The sequence below is a fragment of the Protopterus annectens genome, chromosome 11.part0, assembly GCF_019279795.1.
Source record: "Protopterus annectens isolate FY-2018-M chromosome 11.part0, PAN1.0, whole genome shotgun sequence".
Lineage (NCBI taxonomy): Eukaryota > Metazoa > Chordata > Ceratodontiformes > Protopteridae > Protopterus > Protopterus annectens.
In genome coordinates this window covers 1,523,648,871-1,523,669,789 of record NC_056745.1, presented here as the reverse complement: position 1 = coordinate 1,523,669,789, position 20,919 = coordinate 1,523,648,871, and positions in this window count along the sequence as shown.

Genomic DNA, 20,919 nt, shown 5'->3' with positions numbered 1-20,919 from the left:
TTGGTGGAGTGGAATAACCATTGCTATGCACCATTGTATGGGTATGTAGCCAGTGTAGAGGCTGAGGTTGAAAAGCTTAATTAGGTGGGGGGTTAATTTGTCTTGTAGTGTTTGCAAGATGCAGTCTGGGACACCATCTGCCTCCATTGATGCTGTGTTTTGCCATCTGAGAGGGCCATTTCCACCTGTGTGTCTCTGATTTCTGGGATACTGTACTTTCCAGGTATTGTTGTGGGCTCTTTAGGGGGTGAAGTTTGCACTGAATGTATCTGCAAGGATGTTGGTGATATCAGTAGGGTCAGAATATTTGTGCTATATTGCACCTGCACAGTGCAAATCTGTGTGTTACCACTTAGATCCTTGACATAGCCAAAAAAGGCTTTGTGGTTATCTTTTGAATACCTGCCTATTATCCTGCTGATGTTAGCCTTGGATGATTTCATGAGGGACCACTGTTTCTTAATAATACTAGTCACAGATGTCTGCCCTTCTTGGGTGTTGCTGTTTTTTTCTGTACTACTGTCATACTTCTGTTGTATAGCCTGTTTATTGCAGGAGTCCACCAGACTGGTGTCCTTGTCTAGGGGGAGTGAGTCTTGGTTTACCAGTGATGGCATGATCCATACATCCTTGTAGGTGCTTATAGAGTGCATTTGTAAATCTTTCTGTATCTTGAGCAGTGTTTTCATTTAGCGTGTGGGCTGTGAAACCTCCAAACTCTGTCTTTAGTAGTGTGAAATTAGCTGTAGGAAAGGTATTCACTGTAGTTTCCTTGGGTGGGGAAGATGGTTGGGTGAGGAAATCATCAGTGAAAAGTCCATGGTCAGATCTAACCAGCGACTGGTTTACCTCTGCTGTGGTGCACCTGTCACCCATGCTGGTGATTACCACTTCTAGTATGTTTCCACCTCTCGTTAGGGAGTTTACCATCTGACACAGGGCATATGAGGTGATAAATTCCAGGAAGCGCTGGGCCTAGAAGTGAGTACTTGAGTAAGTTTCCCAGTTAATAGTAGGGTAGTTGACATCGACCAATACCAGGATGTTTGGTAGGACTGTCATTTTTTCCACTGTCTCCAGGTAGGAGGGGTGGTGGTCCTGGGTCATGGAGGGTGATCTGTAGCAGGCCACAGTTTGCATTGCAGTTGTGGCTGATGTTAGCTGCATATGGATGATCTCAGAGGTATCATGCTGCCTGACTAACCTGGAGGTGTAGGTATCCCTGATGAATATGGATCCACCCCCTCCATGTCTGTGTCAGTCCATGTTCTGTGGCTGAAATGTGTGGTATGGGTTGTAGTCTGGTAGTGCTGGTGTGCTCTCACGTGCCTTAAAACACATCTCAGTTACTGCACAGATGTTGACGTTGTCCATAAGGAGGAGTGCTGTGAGTGGATACATGTTGTGATTACAACCCCTGGCATTGTGTAGCATAACCCTCAATGATTCCGCTATTGTGCTGTTTACAGAGGTAGTAATCACCTTTGAGACTTGCCTAAAAAAGGCACCATGTGGGGCGCTAATAGCATTGGCCAGTATTCCAAAGCCTAAGGCTGACAAATGCAAGCCGATATGGTATTTTTGCATGCATGTTACCCATCTGTGCTTGTTTGTCATCTCTCCTGTAGGTAACCTGCTGGTAAGCAATAGAAAGCCTTAAACTTATACAAGTCTGCTAGCTTCCACGATAGGCATTTGGAGTGATTAAGTATCAGTGTTCTGTATGTTCTTGCTGTACTTAACTATTTTCTGACTACATGGTAATTTTTCACTGTATATTGTGATCTGAAAGCTCTGTTTATTCACATATTATGTCTGTGATGGCCTGCACTTTAGAGGTTCAAAGATAGGTAGTAGGCTATCTGCCCAAGGGCATTTAGAAGCATAGCTACAGTGTGTTGGCTTTCTCCGCACCATTGATGAAGTAACTGAGCCTCTATCAAGCATAGCCAATGAAGTGATTCCAGGCAGAGTTGCTGGAAGCTGTTGAGGACTGGGGTGGCAGAGGGTGATAGGGGCACTTAGTAATCTAAAGAGGGCATGTTAATGTGAAACATCAATACCATTCAATTTCCCCAACAGGTCTTGCACCTATAAAACTGGAGGGGCTCCTCCACCTCCTGGCTGTATGGTTCCGGGACACATATCCCAGAGGTGTATATACTGTTACCCATTCACACATCAAGGTTTCTCATGAAGTGTGTCAGTGAGGGGCTATGCCTAATGTAGTTAGGAATTTAATTTATAGTCTCTGATTTCATTTGTTGTTTTTATTTCAAGAGTAAGTGAAGCTCAGTGGATTTGGGCGCCTCCGCTCTTTGCTTAGCCTAGCTTATACATAGAAATCATCTAAATAGGAAATAGGCAGAAGCAATGTTAATGTCAATTGTGTAATGGTTGCAGCATTTGCATAGTATCTGTGCATTCCTGGTTCAAATCCCAATAAAGTCAGAGATGTTTTTCATGTTAAAAAGTATACCTTAACCACAGCTTGCATATCTAGGTAGTACTCTTCAGTATAATAAACATTTGAAACACCCATATATACCCATATGTGCTGGAGGGTAAAGTCAACAGAGAATGTAATGTTATGTAAGCACATAGTGAGATGTTACTTCACTGAAATGTAGATATCCTGAGTAGTTAGCAGATGTGACCATGTATGCGTGCACAGGTTATAAGTTTTAAAGTTTGTTTAACTGCTGCTTTAATGTCGCACAAACACTTTTAAACATACTTACAACTGCTTAAATGAGCCTTATTCTGGAGTAAAACACATTTTTAAAGCATCGCAGGTGTTGAACCCTGGACCACACACACAATAGTCATGGGATCTTACCACTAAGCCACCTGAGCTGTATGCATGTTTCATGGTCTTTAGACTACACCTTATACTATAGGCATTCCACAGTACTGACCACAAATGGGACAGTCAATTTGTGTACATATGTACAGTACATTGTAATGTACTGTAGTTTGTGAATCAACATATACAAGTCTACATATGTATAACTGTTACAAATTAATACTAATTATACAATGACCACCCATTAATATTCCAAAACGTGCACGCTGATTGGTCAGCGTGCATGTTATCAATCAAAGAGTTATACTAATGGAAAAAGGTCCGGTCGCCCGGACTTTTTCCATTAGTATAAGTCTTTCTTTTTTTTTTTTACAGCAATTTAACATAGCGAGACAGCTTTAAAAAAAATAACGAAGATCTTCCTTTCTCCGTTGCTTTTTTTAAAGGTGTCTCGCTATGTTAAATGGGTTTAACATAGCGACACAGCTTTAAAAAAAACAACAGAGATTTTCAGTTGCTTTTTGTAAAGCTGCCTCGCTATGTTAAACTCCTTTAACACAGCGAGACACTTTGTAAAAAGCAACGGAGATCTTGCTTTCTTCGTTGCTTCCACCCGCAGCTCTGATGTACTGTGTAAGCATACGCATGCGCAGTACATCAGACCTGCAGCAGAATACCAGACAGCTGCGAAAGGGCAGCACGGAGGCATTATACAATGCCATTATTTAAGAAAAGTAAGTTTTTTTTTTTTTTTAAATAATGTCATTGTATAATAGCAATAACCCACTTCTGGGTGTGGGTAATGCTGGATTTCCCCACAGTTGTCTTTGTTTGGTCCCTCGGGCTTCACCCTTGTGACCAGACCACACCAACCGTGGGTAAATCCAGCATTACCCACACCCAGGCATGGATTATTGCTTAAATATATATATATATATATATATATATCCGTGATGTCTGCACATAGATAGAAATATATATATATATATATATATATATATATATATATATACACACACACACACACACACACACACACACACACACACACACACACACACACATATATATATATATATGTACAGTTACATCTATAGCCATATATATATATATATATATATATATATATAAACATCTATGAGCACACTTTGTGACACAGAAGCAACCCAAAGGAATTGAAGTGTACACAAACACATGCGGCTCTGCTATTATAACTATTAATATTAACTTAATTAACCATAGAAGGGACGGTTGTTGTGTATGTGGAGATTGGGATGGGGGAGGAATGATGGGCAATGAAATTATGCAGCAAGGACAGCCTGGGTTGGATGCTCAATAAATGAACTGAAGGGGTATACATGAAGTATGGGGACAATATAAAGAAGAAACAAAACAAGAACCATTCTCATCCATAATACACCCTGTCAGGTCACATTGCAACACTTAATTCCACAAACATATGAACATTAACATGTATCATACATATGTACACCAACTGACTGTCACGTTTGTTTTCAGTAATGAGGAATGCCCATAGTAAAATGTATATGCTAAACACCATAACATTTGTACATATCTCAGATGCCTTAGTGATAAAGTCAGTGACTGTGATGTTCATGGTCCTGGGTTCATGACCTGCAAGGGATGGTAATTTATTTTGAGGGACAGAATAAGGGCTGTCAGATGCAGGTTGAATAAAGCACTTTTAAGCAGTTGTAAGCGGTTTTGTGCGGGTTTGCGTGATGGAAAAGTGGTGCTTAAACACGGTTAAATGGATAAGCGCTTCACAGGTTTAACCTTTGCTTAACGTCACGCAGACCATGGGCAAACCTGCTTACTCCTGCTTCAATGTGCATTAATCACACTTTCCCTACCCGTGCCTGTTCTGAGAGGTAAAATAATAACCACTTCCAGGATTAGAACCCGCAACCATGTACACCATCCTCAGAATAACCTAGCACTAAGCTACCTGAGATGTACCTATGTTAGTTGTGTATTCAGACAGGTTAAAACACAAAAGGGAGGATTGTGTGGAAATAGGACAAACTGCCATGTACCCAATGAAAGGTGTATGCTATATATATATATATATATATATATATATATATATATATATATATATATATACATATATATATATATATATATATATATATATATATAGAGAGAGAGAGAGAGAGAGAGAGATGCATAGATACATGCCGATATATAGAGATATACATATATATGTAGATATATAGAAAGGTTAAAAACATGTACACATCTATGGAGATACATATAAATGTATGCAATAATATATATTATATATCTATATCTCTATACATATATACATACATACATACATGTGTGTATACAGCATCTGAAGTGTTCAAATCTGAGTATAACATGTACCATAGCAATCATACATTCTGCCACCCCCAAACAATATGAACATAACATATGAAGAGTATATGGCAATACACTATTACAAATATTTTCTATGGACATGAGCCAAATAGGGTTAGTCACCAACACAACTACAATGATTGCAAATATCCATGAAAGAAATTCACAGACATATTTCATGTAACAAAACTTTATTCATTCTGATGTATTGCCAAAAGGATTCAAGGACTAACAATACCTGCATGCTATACAGGAAGCATTTAACAGTGCCTTAATGAATCAGCCTGCAATTACCATAGTATTAGTCCACTAAGGGATAGGTGTTCACATAGAGAATGAACCCCCACACACAAAGAGAATATGTATAAAACCAGTTCCCACACACCTGCATCTGCTATGTACACCCACCAACATCTCCCCCACACACAAACTAATTACAACAATACATACTGTCATACCATAACCGTTTATTCACCCACTGTACGACATCTGCTGAAACCTTAACATACCTAGACAGAGACACACTAACATGGCCCTATGTGAAATAGTTGCTGTTATACAATGGAACAGCTGCTGATGTTAGAGGGTTTGTTTGAACTAATCCTGTTTCAGAGGGTTGAAAAGTAATTACACCAGGAAGTGTTACCAATTATTAATTATCAACACAGCATGATACACATTTACACCAAACTAAAGATGGCTGGTGAGCACACTGTAAACCCCCTAACATTATATGCATAGCCATACAGCCGTGAGCTGGTCAAACATCCTAGCCAGACTGAAACATATGCAGAAGTATTAGGTACAAACAAACCCTGCACAAGTAGCAATGTTCAGAAATATAACAGTAGTACTCACATGTAGACCAAATCATCTGGGCATTACACACAATATATTTCTGTTTGTTTCCATACATCTGTTGCAACAGATTTCAAACAACACTTCCAGGCTGTCTTCCTCACAAGTAAGGCAAAGGGGCAATGCCCAAATGGAGTACTCAATTATACTCCACCATTGCCATGGTATTGGCTAAGGGAGTAGCTGTGGAACACCAATTGGTGATCAGGATAGCACGTTACTGATCTCTAACTATAAAAGGATGCCTTGTCGCACATTCAAACCATCTGTATCTACCTGCAGAATAGTACAGAATACCCAACAGAAGATCGAAACACAAACCGAAAATGATTAATATACCAGTCAATAACACCTCCAATTACTAAGAAGGTATGTATAACATTTAGTATGTCTGTGTATGTAGTACCTGTTCTGTAATAATTACAGTCTAATCAATGCATATAGTGGAAATAGCTATCTTGTAGTGCTGTATTGTTGAGCAGTGGTAATGCTTGTAGTATTCTATGTGTGTACTGCTGTAGGTCACAAGGCAAACTCCTCATGCACCACAAGAGATGATATATATGGGCTTGGAATTCACCAATTCTTTTCCAGCCACTATCAGTGTCAGGGTTGGTCCAAGTATGTGCAATAACAGAGGGTAGTATATGTTGATATATTGTAACAGTAGACATATGTATGGGTGTATTAGTGAGATGAACATGTCAAAGGTGGGCTTACTGTGCAAATATGATTTGCATTGTGGGATATTGTGCCAATAACTGTGTAATGTACAGTATTTTAGGCAGATTGGTATGCCATTTTACATAGCGTTTCTGTTATGTTATGCAAACATTATTTATGTCTATTGGCGATTACAATGCTCAATAACAGGATACATATGACTTGTATTCATCTGACAGTTAAACAGCATGATAGCAAAGAAAACTGGGTGAACTAGGTAACTATCCATGCACATAAGACATGTAATATCCACCTCATTAGTATTGTTTGCAAGCATTTACAGCTGTGCATGTGTACATGTTATGCAAATGTGTAGTGACCCTTGTTACAGGGCTGGCCCAAATGGCTATGTGCACACCTTCATATAGTGGATATTGAGAGTAGAGACACACTGGCTGAAATTTCAGGTTTGTGTCGCCTAACCTGTCATTGCCAACCTAACAGCCACATGCAAATACTGTATGTAAGGTTGTGCACAGTACTGGTAATGAAACAGGTTGCATATCATCTTTAACTCCAGTGTAACATCTGCAGTAGGAGGTTAAGATGTAGGAGACCACTGCCCATGTGTAATAGCTGCATCATAGGTGATACCTTACACTATCTGATTATATCCTGATCATGCTGATAGTGGCAGCAGAGTCTATTGATACTTGACTCTTTTTGGGGAGTGGGTGTCCGTGCCCAACAGAGCTCATTGTTCTGGTGCATATGTGAGTATATACCCAGAAAAGGATACAGACCTGTTGACACTTGCATCATCTGTAATCAACTATCAGCATGTGATGTGCTACTCAGAGGAGGATTGCTGCTAAAGGTAGCTACTATGTTTCTGTAATAGCCAGTGTTGTCACATCCATAACACAAATATTTATTTGTGAGCATCACTGTCTAAAACATCTTCATAAGCAATACGTAAACTAAATACAGTACTTGGTACTTGTAGTACTGAATGCTCATACAGGCATGTCCACTAGTCAGCTACTGGTGTTTACTAATGTCAGCTTTGTGAATGTGGCCATCCTGGGGGAATGTAATCTCTATGCCATGTACACTGCCAAACCCACCTAACACCACACCCCACACATTATCTGGGATGCAGCTACAGGGGTAAGCTGGAAGGCAGTCCAGTCTACAGCCATGAATAGACTGGACAGTCATGAGGTGTAGGTTAACACATGCATCTCATCACCACAACCAACACATACCCTTACCAGAACATAATACGGACACCCACACATACCACCAGAAATCACACACATTCACAGAGGCTTCTAAGTATCTGGCCAAGCAAGATACTTCCCAAGCTGGAATAGACAGACAACAAAATACAAAACCTCTATGACATAGTTTGCATAATTGTGCCACACCTCAGAACACATGGCCAGAAACATGCCCAACAGTACTCATTTGTGAATGCAAACTCTAGCACTATGTTACACACCAAGCTATATGAGGGCAAGCATACTGTCAGCTGCCTGTCTGCCATGATTAGCCACATACCCAAACACGCAGATCACCTTTTGAACTATACCCATGGCTCTGGCATATTCCATGTTGTTGTACAGGACCTGTGATGCAGTAGCCTGGACTGCATGGAAACACACATGTAGGAACTGTCAGGTCTTGTAGCCCATGCAAGTATGGCCCAAGGCCTGGGTAGCATTCTGCCATTGGCCATAATGATACTGCAGTACAGGGACAAAAGGATTGTATTCCACAATTGTCTAATGTACTGGTGTAATTCAAAGGGTATTCAGTACTCTGCCTGGGATAATATGGTTGACAGACCATGATGCTCTGCCAGACAGGGCCTGCACCTGTCACCCCTGGAAATCTGGATACTGGCTAGGGCTCATGCTTCCCCTATAGTGCCTTCATCCTGCAAAGTGAAAGTCCACTGCTGTAACAGGGACAGCCAAGCAATAAACTGCGGGTCTTGGTACTCAATGATACATTTCAGAAACTCAGTATGGACTCACTTACGTCAACCCTTAACATGGAGAACATATCTGTGCAGTGACTAAGATATGTCTCAATGCTTCGGAGAGAACCCCCTGAATGACCATGTTATAACACATACCTCACCTCTTGGCCATTATCCTTTATTGGAACACACGGGCCACAGGTGTGTCCATATTCCTGAAGGATATGTACACGCGCACTCTAGTTGCACTTGCATAACTTCAGATGCAGTATGCTGAGCAACTACCTTTGTGCCAAAGTGAAATCCATATTGCACCTTGCGACACAAAACACACCATGCCTCAGAATTCCCAACTGTCATATTGTGCTGTAATGGGGAATATTAGGTTTGCGACAGAAAACCATACTAATGGCTATTCTCAACTATCCCATTATGAACTGAGAAGACTCATGTACCAACACTTGTGCTCAATGCATGTTCGATTTCATCATCCCCAATTACCTGAATCACCATAGTCACACAAACAGGGCTAACAGTATGCTACCCATAGTCATTCTCCAAAGCCAATGTTATGCTTCTTAAGAGTGAAGTGGTGACTGTCATGGCACCCATGCAGATGGACAATGCATGGGCAAATGCTAAATCCTACACAAATACACTTTAAGCACTCACATAAGTGCAGTGATTGTGCCGTTGAAACAGAACCAAGATTCAACCAAACACAAACAGGAAGGCAAACTGGTGGTACCCTGCCTTAAATTGTACCACTTAAGGTAGTAACTGTTGCAAGAGTGAACACACATGAGTGGAGGTGATCCCTGGTCAGCCTCAGTAAGATGTTGATACACCATATAAAGCCACACAAAGCTACTGTGAAACTAATCAGCCACATATTATGTGGCCAACCACAGAGCATTCTATAGCTGTGTCATGAATTGTAATGGCAACAACAAGACCTGCCGTGCTTCACAGCACTATGGCATGAGAGGTACTGCACCTACAGAAATAGTACCTGTTCATCCAGATAGGTTCTTGGATAACCTAAACCCACACTCACCTCCCCCCCAATAGGTACACATATTTATATATCCATGTACACTACAGAGCCCCTGTAATAACTATGCAGGTACAAGCTGCACTCTCTAAAGCCATACATACAGCTTGCATGGTACCTGTCAACATCCCAGGGTGTATCCTACACAAATGTCAGAATAATTTGCTCTCCACATACACATCTTGTTCAATCATAGCTTCATGTCAGGCTGTGTACACACTGAATGTTGCACAGCAACAGTTATCACACCCCACAAAGGGGGAGACACCACTGATAATGGGAAATAGTGCACTACTACCCTGCTGAGTCTGGTCTGTAAAGCCATGAACCTTGATCAACTTATTTGATGTAGTTAGTACAGATGTAGATGACAGTAAGGTTGATTCAAACAGCATATCATGACCTTTCCAGCATCACCCATACTGTGTTGCAGCTACACTCAGTAAACTAGGTGTATATTCCTATGTCACAGGAGTGGTTGGCAACTGGACTGCTGGCAGAACCAACACTACAGAAGGTGTCTGACTAATACATGCACATCAAACCAGTGCTAGCTACAGTAATACAGGGTTAATTCCTGGTACTCCCCCTCATTGTTATCTATACCACACAGACTAACACAGAAGGCATATGCCTATTGAAGTTTGCAAATGACTATGAACTAGGAGTAATAGTTGAATCAATGAGTGCTGTGGGCAACATACAGAAGGGCCTTTGTGGGTCAGATGTGTGGTGTGTGACATATGGCCACAATCTGACAGCTAAGTATTGCATTGTCATCCCCTATGTTAAAAACCCTTTACCCATGAACTACCACCTAGGCAGTGGTCAACATAATGGAAACTGTGTGTGTATGGGATGCAGCTGGACAGTAGTCTTTCCTTTGATAGTTACTTCACCACACCAGTCAGGTAGTTATAAGTGGAACCCCTAATCATGACAGGGTGCCATCCATGAATATAGAGATCATTGTTCAGCCATACTCAACACTCAAGTGACCCATAATAGATCACATATTTTCTTTAAGGGTTATTGGCCATGTTCAGATGGCCTACACTAGCCTTCCCAATCCCTAGCTCCACTATGTAGCATGATGCCTACCCTGAATAAAGCCATGTCCAACACAGAGATGTTGGACATGCTACACTTACACATCCTGATTTCAAATAAACACATACTTCATGGACATCCACCTTTCTAGTGCAAGGATCACAACATGCCTGACAGATCCCTGTCCCATACACTTTACATACTCCTGCCATACTATGCATCCCTGTCCAGCAAAGCTGCACATTGCCCCTCTCTGAGACATGGTGTGATGACCGCATGGCAAATATATCAGTAACCATGTGGATCAGTTCTGTGGCACTGCTCAAACTGGCCACAGTAACTTAACTGTCTGTTGGCTACAGCTAGGTAACATTTCAGCCTAGGCTCATAAATGGCCACAGGGCATATAGCCTACTAGTTCTCTATGACCATACATGCTATAGTTGATATCCAACCCTGCAAATGCCATCAAGCTAGCCATTGTCCCATGTGTTATACATGTGCAACACAGGTAATACATGGTAGGATGTAAAACTGCTGTACAGTGCCATGTAGATGTATATGGCAAAACATATACATGTAAAACTTTCCATGAGCAAGTCTGCAGGGTCACAGGTCATGTCCCTTAAGGCTGTGTATGACTATATATGTGACATATACACAGCATTAAGGTCTAATGAATTAATGTGAACACATCCAGGCATGTGCTGATAGGTAAAGACACCAGTACAGGCAAACAAACATGCCCACATCAAGACAACATCCACATGGAGTATGAGCAATGTCGTCACTTGATACACACATATATGGTGATAGCATCAAATCACCAATATGTGTCAAATGTGTGTGAGTTAAACATGTCAATGGTGTTAGTGTCATGTAGATTTGCAAAGACATATTTGTAATCTTAATAAATGTGATGCACATGTATGTTCAGCTGTACTTCTGTACTTCTCTGTGAGTTACTGTGACCTGTCTCCATCATTATGTCTTCCAGGTATGCTGTGTGCCAGGCTGCCACCATACACCCACTTGGAGGATGAGGTCCTCATTCCATACCTCCTCGACAACCATATAACACTCTTCAGCCATGTGCCACAGGATGCACAGCAGCAGGATGCCCAGTGGAAGGAACTGCACAGTAGGGTAAATGATATTGGTCGCCACAATTGCACATATCAGCAGGTGCGCCGGCACTGCACCGACATCATTAGATGGGTGAAACAGTGTGCAAATGCAATCACCAGGGAACAAGGTGCAACAGATGGGGGGCCACTCACCCAGCCCCCACTCACACGTACCAAGGAGCTACTGGCCACCCTGAGGACACCTGCAGAACTCCATCTACAAGATCTAGCTGGTATTGTAGAGGTGGGTGACTCACAACCACTAAGCCTGGAGTTGCCTGGTAAGGCACTACTGCATATATATAACACAACTATATGTCATATAGTTACATGTGTTACTGTACAATATGTAATGTAACATCATATGCAAGGCAATTATGCACACATGCCACATACCATAGTTTGCTACTCTATGCACAGATGTGCATACTCCATAGTATAGTCTATTGTACTGGCTTATGTGCTAACATGCACATTGCGCCCTGTAGCTATCACACAGGTGTGGATAATATTCTTACTGCTGTGACACTCCTATTTAGGTACCTCTGGCATTTCGCATTGACAGCAGCCTGTTGCCGGTGAGATTGTTATTATTTATCAAGCTCGATAATGCACAGATCATATTAATTGTGTGCTATCTGCCATGTGGCAATTTAACACATGTACACATAATGTATGGTGACCCTGTTAATATATACAGGTCAGACCTGCAATGCATCACAGTGGTTACCAATGTGGAATAACTGAAGACTATATAAAACACCTACACTAAACCTTACAAACTATCATTGCCAGATGTGTGGACAGCTGTGAAAACAATGGTGGAGGTGTGGCTCACTGTAGGGACATGTGCTACAGATCAGCATTACACATGTGGGGAATACAAACAGTACTATACAGAGATCATATGTGTGCACACACTCTAAATGTTTTGAAGCTGGAGTATGACCAGCCCACAGGATTCACCCTTGTGGATTATACCCTTGCTATGAATGTCACAAAATGTCATGTGCTATCTGACATGTCCATGACATTTAGTGGGCTGACTGCAACACTGTTTAACTATCCTGCAAAACATGATAACTCACATCCCAAACATACCACCCTTTGTCTGCATAACTCTGTCCTCAGTGGAGCATATGACATCTATGGGTGTATGTCATATGGGATAACACTGACAAGTGAAATTGATGCCCATCACAACCATTGGACAAAACATGTTTACACATGACCATGGAGGATGGCCAAAGACATGAAGCAACACACACAGTAGAAGTGATGTACATGTGTGTACACCCTGTTGTACATTGGCCTGACACAATACAACTATGGCCTTTGTGTAATGGTGATATTGCAGATGTGAAACACTAAACATCATACAGGCCGGTGCACAGCATGTATAGGCATGACATCAAACCACCACATAACATATCTTGAACATCATGAGTGTGTCATGACATGAAAGCATTCACCTATACAGTATTCAAATACATACATGTGTTGCACAACATACACATACAACCACATCAGGCCACAGATACAGTACATTCACCTTGCTGGTGTCAGACATCACTGTCATGCTTGCTCCTCATGTGTGTGAGGTACACAGATGGCACGTGGGACATGGAGTACTGCTAAGTTATCCATTTCTGGGCATAGTTGCCAGGCATTGGCAATATGGTTACAGATGTGCAGGGGTGTCATCTGTATACCCTTCACTGACCTGCGTCACACATTCCACATTAGGGTTTAGTGTGTAAACACCTCAATGACGTGGGCCACATTCCACATTAGATATGCATTGTATCTGAACACAGTCATGGCTATGAAATGTGTCTGCAACTCACACTGTATAGCAATAGTGAAGCCACATGATGCCCTGCAGTGGCTATGCACATCAGCTCAATGCACAGTATGTCACTTTATATCTGTAGGGTGGACTGATAACATTGCGTAAGCTGAAGGTCCATGTTAGTATAACACATCCCTGCATTGGGACACCATTACCTCACTGTATATTTGAAAGGACACCATTGTGTTAAACATGTATGCATGTCATTCAACACGTCAGCAGAAGACATGTCATACTACATGTGATTGGCAAGGAAATATGCCACACATCAGGCTGGTGTACTGTTAACCAGTGCTGGTCTGTGGCACCTTTGCAAAGTAGGGACAACCCTGTCAAACATGTGTGTACAGCCACATGCACATTGTCTGTAGACTCAACTCAGAGGTAAGCAGAATAATGTTGAACAGGCATGAACTGCTTTGGGGGAGATATGCAAGCTAGGGCTCAGGCAACCATAGTATTCACTCAACATACCCTTCTGCTCATGTCCTTCTCACACATAAGGGCAGTGGCCAACACAAAGCATCTGTGGGAGATGTATAAAGGTCAGCAATGGTCTGTTAACATGTGGGGTATTTTGCACAAAACATGGCAGTGTGGTGCATTGGTGCATAGTGCATGCATTGTGTTGCAGGTTTGGGGCATAACCTACTAACACAAATGTTGCAACACAGGGATGTATGCTAACTACTACTATAATTGTGTAAGGTGCATGCCTTCTGCTATAACACATACATGCTGTTGTGTGCTACTCAGGGATGTATGATCACCACTATAAATGTCTAAGCTGCATGCCTTCTGCCATATCACATGCATGCTGCATGCCGTTGGGTGCCATAGCATGTGTCTGTATCTGTGTCTGTCTGTGTCTGTGTGTCTGCATGTGTCTGTCTGTCTGTGTCTGTCTGTGTGTGTCTGCGTCTGTCTGTGTGTTTGGGTGTGTGTGTGTGTGTGTGTGTGTGTGCGCGTGTGTGTGTGTGTGTGTGTGTGTGTGTGTGTGTGTGTGTGTGTGTGTGTGTGTGTGTGTGTGTACTGTGCTGTATAACTTGTAATGTACAGTTGTCTGCCCCTCACAGGTATTGATGTAGATACGTTGCCCTCCTGCGGTCCACCTGATGTTAGTGTCCCCACAGACTCTAGCAGTGATGATGAAAGTATGATTGAGGCACAGGCAGGGTTTTCAGGGGCTGAAACTGTGCCATTGGTTGCCATTCCACCTGCATCCCCCTCATCCCCACACACAGATCTCATGCCTATGCATACCCCATCACTAGTGGCCATAGAGGAAGGACAGTTGGTGGGTGGTAGCATAGAACAGGAAAGTGTGGAGACTATAGAAGGTGTGCCTGCACACCATGATCCCAGCCAACTGAATGGAGATATCCCACACAGGAATGTGCCCAGTGCTGCTTGTAGGAGGACCTCTGGCCAACATGCCCCTGCAAGACATAGCACATCAGCTGGTGTCACAAGATGCATGTTTCAGGCTGTAATGGAGGCAAAGGCACATGCTGAATGGCACAACAGAGAAGGTCTGTGGCTTCAGAGGGCTGCTGTCTATTCTTTAACTGACAATATCCAGGCAACTGCAAATGCTCACCATCATCTTGCAGATGTTTTGGATAGACGATTGGGTGACATGGTGAGAGTCCTTGACAGTGGCATGTCAATCCTTCAACATGGAATGTCCATGCTGGAATATCTGGTGGGAGTGAGGCATCAGACACATGGACGTAGGCCAGCTACTTCACCTGTTGAAGGTCTACGTGAACATGCTACTTCACATAGTGGCAGTAGCAGCAGCAGTGCAGCTGGTGCTGTGCTGTCCACACCAGGGCACATCAGGCCACGTGCACGTGGTCCTGGAAGGTCCCAACAGGGACACGGTTCCAGTGGACATGTGTCATCAGACAGTAACCAATCTGGACCTCTGCCTGGTAGTGCCTGTGCAACCCCTGGCAGGAGCAGATCATGTGGCCATGCCCAGATACCGTGAACTGTAAAACCTGCCCTGTACAGTCTTCAGCTGTCAGTAATACCTCTGTGTAGGCCAGCCACATGCCAGATCTTTGTGCATACATACACGCACACACCAGAAACAAATGTAGGGCACCTCAACACACACATGCATAACATCCACACACTCCCAAAGGGATCAAAGGCCCTAACCCACACACCTGATGTCATCCAATGGTGCAGAATAGGCCTCTGGCAAATATTATCACCCTGTGCATATGATGATGCCTGTGCCACATCCCTGTTATCCACACCATCGGTGCAGGGACATGCTCATATGGTCTGATGCACAGGGTGAACATACTAGGAAGACAATTGTAGATTACAATTGTTGAGTGGTGTTGACAGGCAGCAGACATACCAAGTATTACAGTTTTAGAATGCATTTTGTACTTTCGACAGTATATATCATGTGTAACAACAGTAACTGCATGTTGATCTTGATGTTCTGCCTTCCTCTTTCAGGTGTAATTGCATGTGCTGGGGGATGTCAGTGTTTGCGGTTAGTGTCCCATATGTAAATGTAGACTACTCATAGGTCTGTATGACAATACCTGCATGCACTTTGTAGCTTCAACATCACAGTTATAATCTCCCAAGTTTCAAACATGTTTACTGATCTAATGATCCAAGAGCATGATAGCTATGTAGTAAGCTACTGTGGCCAGAGCCATCACTTCCATAGTGGGAGACATCACAGATATAGTTGCCTGGAGCGGGGAGGAGGTAAAAGTGTGGTTTGCAGATGACAAGGGTAAAGGCCCGTAGAAAAGGTGGCTTCTCACTGGAAAGCAGTAATACCCACTCTCGTGACAGGATGCATACACAAACTCAGGGATTCACAGACACAGTAACACACCTGCACACTCAGGGATTCACAGACACAGAAACACACACTTTGACACACAAACACAGTTGCCAGTGTTGGGATGAAAACCCCTGCCTATGTGTAAATCATCACTATAGTACTACACAATTACAAGACACGCCACAGAGATTACACATGTACATGTAGTCTGAATGGCCTATGATCGAGGACATCAACAGGGATACTAGATTGCATTGAGTGGATGGGGGGAGGGGTTCTTATCATTTCACTATGGTAAAATACAGCATCACTCCAGGGACCAGACAGCCATACACACACACACACACACACACACACACACACACACACACACACACACACACACACACACACACACACACACACACACACACACTGCAGCATTCACAAAGATATACGCCTATGTCACACGCATACAGACACTTGACATGTGTGTGATTCAAACACCTGCCGATGTCTTGCTTTCTACACTTCACTCTGTACAGATGTCTACTACAGTGTACAGGAGAGTGAAAAACATTTGGGATATATTCCCTACCATACATGACATATATGGACACCCACACCCACATGTGCCAGTACTGTGAATCAAACACCTGCCCATCTCATGATAGGCATTATAGAGCGACAGCACTTTCGCATGTGCTACAAAGTGTACTGACTCTTTCCTTTGCCAACTGTGCTGATATATGCACAATATATGCACAGGGGAGGTGTTACTGCTCTAGGTGTCAAGAGGTTTGCCTTCAGTGTCACCCTTATTGCATTCTACGTTGTGTGTCCTCCCCTTCATTTAACAAAACCATAACTTAGTAGTTACACAGGTTATTGTAGGAATGGTTGTAACACACCTGTGAGCTGTCCAGAGTAATCATTCATCTGCAAAGTATCCCCACCACTTAGTAGTTATGTCCAAACATCTGTCCATACCTAAAGTACAGCTTACTGTACTTTGAGCATATCACCATATACAGTTGGCAATGTTGAGGCTGCATTGCAACTGCATGATGTACTAAGACAACAGTCACCTTCAAACATCAGACACTGTACACGCATGGAATCTAAACACACATCAATACATGTACACATATGCAGTCTCTATCAGTAAGTGGACTAGCAGGTCAAGAGGATACATTCCACACCTTCCCCGCACCATGTGTGAAACCTAGCTGAGCATTACACCATAATGGATGTTGTATTCATGTAGTGGTAGGACACATAACCACCTTCACTGAGTAGCCAAGTGTACATTTATGCCAACAGCACATCAGTAAGACACACACACAGCAATATTCCATGTCATGATCCCACAGACTGTTAGTTGACAGTTCCACTGTAAAGCCAGGTAACTGTAATGGTCAACAGCGAGCACATCATATTTGCCACACACACATCATATTTGCCACACACACCTCATGATTACTTGAAGAGTGCCAGCAATGTGCTCTGTTTTAGCTAGGCATTACACTTATTCAAGCATATGTGAGGTCTGTGGCTTGTAAACATCTCACCCTAGCACGTTCTGGCTATTGTGGTAATAAGGTTAATGTCCAGACAGCACACAGCATGCATGGCTTGCAATTGTTGACATGGGGTATATGTAGGAGCTGTGGGCACACATGGCTGTACATGTCATGGACATATTACCTGTAACTACTCAGGAACATACAGAGCATAGCTGCATTCCCCTGAGTCTGTCAGTACAGGCTATGTGTGTAGGTCCTATGATCCTGTTATTTGGGTATGTTTGTAGGCATTGCATTAGGTGGACATGTCTAATGACATACATGCCACATGGGTTGTTGTATGATATGATAGGTGTCGTGGGTGACCAGTAGAGAGGGAATATTACCTCTGTCAACATAGATATCAAACCATATGTACTGTTAGCATTCAGCAGACTTTGACCTATCTTCCATGTGCATGTGTGTAATGAATGTAGCCACCTGTATATACAAAGGACAACAACAGCAATAGTATTCTCATTTATGTTGTATGAGTGTGGGATGTACATATCCAGGGTAGGTACATCTAGGTCATATCCAACCATGAGGGTGTTGTTTACTGGTATACAACAACAGTCAGCTGTGTTAATGCTGACAACATTCGAGGGACCATGGTATGTGACCAATTGACCTGGTTACAAACAGTGGTTTTATTGCATTGCTTAACACATTATGCAACTGTGTCAGTACATGGGCACTTTGCACATTTGATGTAGGGCTAGGTACAGTCCACCAGTCAAAGGTTATTTGGTGTTCTACCATACTATTTCATACCTCATGTATGGATGTGTGTTGGTGGTCTGAGGACATGGTGGTGGATGTATATGAGGATACTACATAGAATGCAGCTTTTGCCACTGTCACCTGTACCTGACACATCTGTGATGAATTATGTTGGAGTAGTGGTCTTTACTTGTGAGTAGCCTTTATGAATATGTGGATGCCACCACCTGTACTGGTCCATACCAGTGTCATGGCCCACATGTCTGGATCTGAGTTATATGGTAGTAGTGCTATTGTGCACTACAGAGCTTCAGCCAGGTGTTCCTCATTGCACAGATGTCAGTATTCTCCATTGTAGGGTCTACATTAAGCAAATGGATTATGAAAGCCACACATCTAGCACTGGTTAGCATAAGCATCCAATGCAATTGTCTTGTAGGTGTCAGGTGTTACCTCTGTGTTTAGGACTTGTGCCTTGGAATGCCACTATATAGGTAACAGTGACCTAGGTATTATCCACACTCCCTTGAATCATGGATGCATGTGCTCTATGACAAAGGCATGTCTTCTTTCAGTCATGACATCCCAGAATGACAGACACTGGACAACATCATGATTACAGCAGGACATTGGCTCATTGTTTTGGTCAAGCAGTTGCCACTCGTACCATGACATCATTGCGAGTGGCAGTATTGTGCTTGGTATCAAATGCTACATCTAAGGTGACGGACAGCAGCAGACGTTGTGTAGATCACCAATGCCAGATATGCTTTGTGGAGCGGTCCTGCTAATAACTACTAACACAGCTGGGAGAGGTCATCTTGACACTTGCACCTCAGTACCATTAGACAATGGGGCTAACATATTATGCTTGCACATGCCACTGTTCCAAGTATAATGCTACTGTCCACAACCTGATATCAATGTATGCCTGTCAGGGCAGCAATGTGTGTGACACATGCTGTAGTTAGCATCCATCTGTGTGTCCCAGTTAACCTATTGTCTGTCACTTCCACACATGCATGATTATGTATACACATATATATATGGCAGTACTTCATGTACATGTATGCATGAGTATCACACAGCACAGACATAGATATATCATTTACGGGCCACATACAGGTATCTGGTAGTAAACCTGTATGATGTGCATATATACTGACAGTTAAGATGCACATAGCTGTAAACCTGTGTGTTTACAATTGGAGTCCATTACAACGTGTTCTGCACATATAAGTGTATGAGCATGCACACTGTAGCCTTCTGTGGTTAGAATCGCAGTGCATCCCAAACAGCCCTGTGCTATTAAGTGTATGAGCTTACCCACTGCCACCTTGTGTAATTTGAGTCAGTGCATCCAAACAAGCCCTTTGTTTCTAAGTGTATGAGCATGTCTAGTATAACCTTGTGTAGTTGTAGTCATAGTGCTTCCCAAATGGCCCTGTGTTACTAAGTGTATGAGCATGCCCACTGTGACCTTGTATAATTGGAGTCAATGCATCCAAACAAGTCCTGTGATTCTATGTGTATGAGCATGACCACTGTAACCCTGTATAGTGATAGTAGTTGTCCATTCCACAGATGGACATGCTCCAGTTCAGGGCTTGTTGTGCTACAACTGTACCTCTCAGGCCTACCTATGTCTTACCTTCAGATGATGTGTCTTGTTTGTGCATACAGGTTGTAATGGACTCCTACTTTAAACACCCAGGTTTACAGCTATGTACATCTTAACTGTCAGTATCCATGTTGATGTCCTCAGTCTTAGAAGGGCATTTTGACTGCCTTGACATGTGTAATCTCTGTGTCGTGTCTTGTAACTGTGTAGTATTGTAATAATGATTGGTAGATAGGCAGGAGTTCTGATCCCACCACTGGCAACTCTTTGTGTGTGTGTGTGTGTGTGTGTGTGTGTGTGTGTGTGTGTGTGTGTGTGTGTGTGTGTGTGTGTGTGTGTGTGTGTATGTGTGTGTGTGCATGTATGTTTGTCAGCAAATGGCTGAGTGTGGTTGTGGGTGTGTATTTGTGTCTGCATCCTGTCAT